The sequence below is a fragment of the Lepidothrix coronata genome, unplaced genomic scaffold (assembly GCF_001604755.1).
Source record: "Lepidothrix coronata isolate B3197 unplaced genomic scaffold, Lepidothrix_coronata-1.0 Scaffold321, whole genome shotgun sequence".
Classification (NCBI taxonomy): Eukaryota; Metazoa; Chordata; class Aves; order Passeriformes; family Pipridae; genus Lepidothrix; species Lepidothrix coronata.
The window spans coordinates 187,416-193,415 of record NW_016690501.1 but is presented as its reverse complement, the minus strand read 5'-3'; the positions used below and the strand labels follow the sequence as shown (position 1 = coordinate 193,415).

General features: G+C 43.8%; 1 protein-coding gene across 3 annotated transcripts in view; it reads left to right on the top strand.

Moving 5' to 3' along the window:
- Window positions 1–1,101: 1,101 nt before the first annotated feature.
- TMEM108 (transmembrane protein 108) overlaps window positions 1,102–6,000 on the top strand; it is a 163,730-nt gene continuing 158,831 nt past the window's right edge. For 2 of the 3 annotated variants that reach the window (XM_017838035.1, XM_017838032.1), the window contains exon 1: window positions 1,102–1,145. The gene's annotated coding sequence lies outside the window, so the exon portion shown is untranslated. Of the gene's footprint in view, window positions 1,146–5,203; window positions 5,222–6,000 lie in introns of those variants that run through there. The other variant, XM_017838033.1, reaches the window with a different exon arrangement.

Sequence of the window (6,000 nt, the reverse complement as noted above, 5' to 3'; positions counted from 1 at the left end):
TTGGACAGGGCTCTGAGCAACCTCATCTAGTTGAAGATGTCCCTGATCACTGCAAGGCAATTGGACGAGAAGACCTTTAAAGGTCCTTTCAGTGCAAACTATTCTGTGATTCCTATGACCTTACCATGTAAATCTGAAGCTCTGTGTACCACTTTGCTCTCTTAAGTCCTGAATTCCTGACACACTCAACATTTCCACTGAAGTAATAAGAAATCAAAAGTAAGATAGCCAGCACTGTTAGAAGACAGATGTAGCAGGTTTGTATTGGCTGATAATAATAATACAGAAAACTGAAGCAAAAAAAAAGGTGAGTAAAAAAGGTAGGATTTTTCCCTCCATTGGTCAATATAGAAACATACCAACCCATAACGATTATGGCTAATGAGGGGAGAGGAAGGAAGGCTTAAAATTTTCAGCAAGCAGTAGTACCTTGGGTAAGGCATTTTACTGGAAGGGACCGGGGTTGGGAGCTGGCACTGTTTCTGGATCTGCATTTCCGAGGCTCAATTTCTCTTGGAGCAGCCACATCAACGTCCCTACAAACGTCCCTTTCCTACGGGATAAATCCTAACTCAGCAGTGGGGTCTCTTCCAGTCAGGTTCAAACCTGTAAGAGTTGCCCCGACAGCACACGAGCCCCGGTGTAAATGAGTGGTAAAACACCATCAGAATGTCAAACTGCAAAGGGACCGTGCGGCAGCCACCTGTGATTTCACTGTGACGCCGTATTCCTGCCAACAGCTGCTGCTGTGCATTTAACCTTCCCAGCCCGGCCCTCCTAAATCCCGGGTTTCCCCTCTCGGTGCAATCACTGCTAATTCCTCCACCCCACCCCAGCCAGCCCCGGTAAAACCCTGCCCCTCATGCCCTGACAGCCTCTCCCGCTGCCGCAGCCGCGGCTCCTCATTTACATTCGCCGCCTCTCCCGCTGCCGCCGCCGCCGCTCCGCGCCCCCGCGGCGGGGCCGCCGCCGCCTCCCCCCGCCCTGCCGCAGACAGGGACCCTTCCCGGGGAGGCCGGGCCGGCGGGAGCCCCGCCCGCGCCGCCGGGGGAGCAGCGAGGAGCGGCGGTGAGTGCCCGGCAGGCAGCAGCAGCGGCGCCGCTCGCTCCGCAGCGCGGCGGAGGGCAGGGCAGAGCAGGGCAGCGGTAAGCGGCGGCAGCGGCCGGATCCTGATTCCCGGGGCTCAGCCGCCGGGGCGGGGGCTGCGGGGCTCGGCCCGGCCGCACAAACCCCGGAGTAATGGGTGGGAGAGGGGGGAGGGATGGGGCTCCGCTTGCGAGACGCGTTTGCTTAGGTTTTCTCCTCGCTCTTATTTTGTGAGATACGATCCGGAGTGGCAGCTGCCTGGTGGTTTGCGCTGGTAGTTTAAGGAGCGTTGCGTTGTAACTGTCCTTCTGCAGCATAGTGGGCTCGGTTGTAATGTGAATAAGCAGTTTCAGGGGCAGGCACGTAGTGAAAATCGCGTGTGGGTTATTTCCACTCTTTTCGAATGGGTGGGAGCTGCGGGGAGAGGTGACATTAGTATCTATCACTGCATAAAAAGCATCATATCGCTGGCAGAAGGCAGGATTTTTATGTTTTTGCTTTTGAAGCAGGAACTACAAGGTGCTTGTCACGACCAGTTTGCCGAGATGTGTATTGGTAATGTACAGCCAAAGGCACGAGACTGCTCCATATCATAATGAACTGGGAGCCTGTGGCTGGCATGTTGTGTTTAAAGTAGAACAGTGCATGTAAGACAGTATCCTTTTTTAAACATGTCTTGAAGCGTAACCACTGAAGAAGCCTGTTGTAGTACTGTGATAGGCAGTACCTTTTATCTAGGCAGTTTACAAGAGATAGCCTTCATGGATTTCTCTCAAATAGTAGGAGGGGCCAGATGACTGTTTCGGGAAAATATTTTAAAGCATAGATTGAATAGATAGGTTGTAACAGAGATAAAACAACTATGGATAAGTAGTTAAGGATTGAATTTACTTAAACGGGAAAAATTGGAAAGGAAACTGAACTATGCTATGAATAAATGGCCATGCTTATGCAGCAGAACTATAAAATATACACTGTATCAGAGAAATTCACCTCTCAACTGCAGAAAGCAGTCAGGCATTCAAGGTCTGTGGAGGGAGTCCTTTATATGGAGAGGCTGCTGTGGAAAAAGCTGCTAATTAAAGCAAGTAGGATCAGTTCCTCTTTATCCTATTGACAATTTAATGTTTAAAAATGACCCCTTGACTGCCTCAGGAGGTAAATCAGCAATGGGAATGTGCTTCTGATGAATGAGGATGTCATTTTACAGATGGCCTTTTCTTTTGGGGGGGCAGGAGAGGGGAAGGTGTTCAAATTAGTAGATTAAGGAATACAATTCAAAAGAAACATTTTTTTTAAAGCTGTCATTTTCTCCTAATGCTTTGCAGCACTGCCTCTGGAAGGCAGATGGAACTGTTAAAATCTATATTAAGTTCTAACTCTTACATTTGCAGAGTGATTTTTAACCAGATAAATTGCAGGTATAGTTAACAGTGTAGTAATAGTCACAATACCTGTATCTGAAGATATTCTGGTGACTTAAAAGCTCCATTATTAGACCAAAATCTACACATGCAAGCAATTGGCTATTACCTACTGTGCTGTTGTCCCAGAGTGACCTATTCCCCTCTAGTTTCTGTGTCTGGCTTACTGTAAATCATAATCATAAAGTAATCTTTGATGCAGATGCAGCGAAATTATTATGCTAAATTTCTTACCAGCTATTCTGATTGTGGTGGACCACGCTAATCAACTGTGTGAACACCAGGTATGCCTTTAAAAAAAATAATTGTTGCTTTGAGGATTTGAAAACTGCAGAAACACCTTTAATCCTATTAGAACTGATGGAATATGCTCTACTCTTGTAAACTGATGTTCTCTAGACTAATGCCAGGTATGGAATGGTTTGAACTTTAGTCTTTCTTCTGGAGAGATTAAAGAAAGAGGGAAGGCAATTACAAGTGTTACAATGGTAGAGATGCAGTTATGGGATTGTGCCCAGGATCTGCAGTTACAGCAGCATAATGCAGAATAAAATAAAACTCAAGCTTATTATTGACCAAGTCTTTTATTTCTGCTAATAAAACTGATGTGCCAATATAATGCTGAAATATCTGCAAGAATGTGCATATATTAAAGACGTTTTATGTATTGACACTGCCTTTAAAAGTTTGAAAACACTGGGCAGCCTTTCCTCTCCTGGCAACAGGAGGCAATATTCCTAAGTGCTTTTGCTGAAGCATCTGCTCTGGTGCTGCCTTCCATTGGAGGTTTGGCCTTAACAGATAAGATGAATCAGCACAGATTACATTTCTTCACAGCCTGCAGCTCCCCATATCAAGAGTTCAGCTCAGCTGAATCCCTCAGTGGCCAGCAACAGACTTCACTTGCATCAACAACACCCAACCAACTCATGCTCCAGTCTAGCTCATTGGATTATAAGTAGGCCAGAGGTTTTGGCCGTGCTGTAAATTGGTTTAATCAACTGCCAAGTAGATAGAGACAATTAATATACACATAAATTCTAGTGTATGTATTTGCAAATTATTTATTTTTGTCAGAGTTAGTGGATCTATGTAAAAACTTTCCCTGAATTGTTTCATGACATCCTTGTTTGTGTAAAATATGAGCTGGTACTCCTGGCTCTATTAACTAAATAACTAAATAAATTAATAACCAACAAATGGTTTTTTAATGGATAGTTACTAAGTTTTTGCATCCAAACCTCAGCTAGAGGAGGAGGAGCACAACTAAAGACAATATGATCTGTCTACAACAGATCTCCTTTGAGTGATAGATAGAGCACAATTTTATGACTGTGGTGCTGAAGATGTTAAAGTTAGAATCAATAGAAAATTAAAGTGAACCAAAAACTATCATGTTATTCTCTGAAGTATTCCAAGGAAATCACTAGACAACACAGTTACTATGGGGTAACTGCAGATTACTCATTTGGAGGCACATGCTGGCTACAGTAAACATACAAAATAGGAAGAATCAGTCTCTGTTAATTTTCTAACTTAACATCTGCAAAAAGAAAACTTCATAGTTGACTCTCTTGTCTGACTGAAGACTGAGTTATTCTTCAAAAGAAACAAGAGTGAGCCCAGGTTGTAATTTTGGACCTACTTTGTAGTGGGTTGTAAATAAAGCTTTTCAAACTGAGTTTGAGATACTAGAATGTTGAGGTTAGAGGCGTTCCAAATGGATCATTAATGATCAGAATGTGGTAACTGTTGCAATAAGGAGCAATGGGTGTAGGAAAGAGTGACCCATCTGTTGCTCCTGACTGATGGAGGAAATGGATTATGCAGAACACTTAGCCACCTCTTTGAGCAAGAACGTGATGCATCTGTGCTTGATACTGGATAATCCTTGCCACTGATGACGATATATGTAATTCATAGGTAAGGCATTCACTGTGACCTTTGCTGGTAGCATTCCCTGAAAGAAGAGTATGAGCTGGCACAATTGCCAGCTTTCCTTTGTAAAGCTCTCTGGAGCACTGGGTAAGGGTCTGACTTGTTCTTTATTATGGCGATGAATGCTCTATGCTCTCACATCATTCTTTCTGCATCAGAAAGCAGGTTTTATCCAGTGTTCTAGGAGGCTGAGGAAAAGATTTGCTAACTAAAATTGCCTTGGCAGTCACCATTTGGGAGCGTGATATAAAGGGCAAGACATAATGTAATGCCACAAGTGGGCAATGCATTAAATGCTGAAAGTAGAAGTACTGATTTTTCTGCAAGCAGCAGTGACCACTGGAGCTTTTCTTCTAAGAAGAAAGGATCTTTATGATTCTTAGAGTAAGGATCATCTCTAACATCTAAGTGAATTTTCAAAGTAATTTTTTTGTCAGTCCATTCCATCTATGAAGTATGGAGACTTCAATTGAAATTCTTGTACTACTGTTCAGGGTAAGGTTTTTAACTTAGCCAAGTCAGTAACATACTATAGTCAATTTGTTTAAAAAAAAAAAGGTTAATTAGGGAACAGGGCTTTGTGTACAGGCTCATAAAATGGCTGAAGTTGCAGGGACCTCTGGAGGTTGTGTGGTTCAACTCTCTGCACAAAGCATCTAGAGCAGGTTGCACAGGACTGCGTGCAGCTGAGTTTTGAAATATCTCCAGTCTCCAGGGTTGGAGACTCCACTGCCTCTTTGGATCACCTTTAGCTGTGTTGGACCAATCTCACGGTGAGAGTTTTCTTCTGTTTAAATGGAATTGCTTTTATTTTTGTTTGTGCCTGTTTCGTCTTGTTCTTTCAATGAGCCCCTGAGAAGAGCCTGGCTTCACCTTCTTTACTGTCCCTTCTTTGTCACATGGGCATGCTTCTTGTCTATGGTCAACTTGTCCACTGAGGGCCCCAGGTCTTTCTCTGCAAAGCTGTTTTGCCAGCCAGTTGGCTTCCAACCTCTACTGGTACAAAAGGAGAGGGAGGGCTAAAGAAAGATGAGAAAATGACAAAGGGAAAAGGGTAGGAAATGTGATGACGAGTGGGTGGGTGAGAGTGTGCAGAGGAATGCAGGCATCTGGAGACATCATGCTGGTTGCAACAGGCTGGTTTACCTCAGCCTCATTACACTGCTATTGAGGGAAGACCACATATCAATCCGCAAGTGCTCCTGTGCCTGGTAGTTTAGGCAGGATTTAATGCATCCTGTAAACAGTGACATTAATACAAATCAAAAAGGGTATGTGAATTTCTTCTCTGAGATATATATGCTTCCAGGGCAGCAAGGATGTTTTCAACCGTCTTTGCAACGGCATAAGTTCTGGCAGTTTTGGTATGATTTAGTAAAAGGTTTGCCTGGGCAGCTTACTCTGCCTTAATAAGTGCTGTCTATTACGTCAGACTTTTCCAGGAAGGACTTTTAAGTAAAGCATCACAATGCATTAAAGGAACAAGCATAGTTTTATGACAAGACAGTAGTACAATATGTTAGTTGTGGAAGACATGGGGGAATCTGTGGTG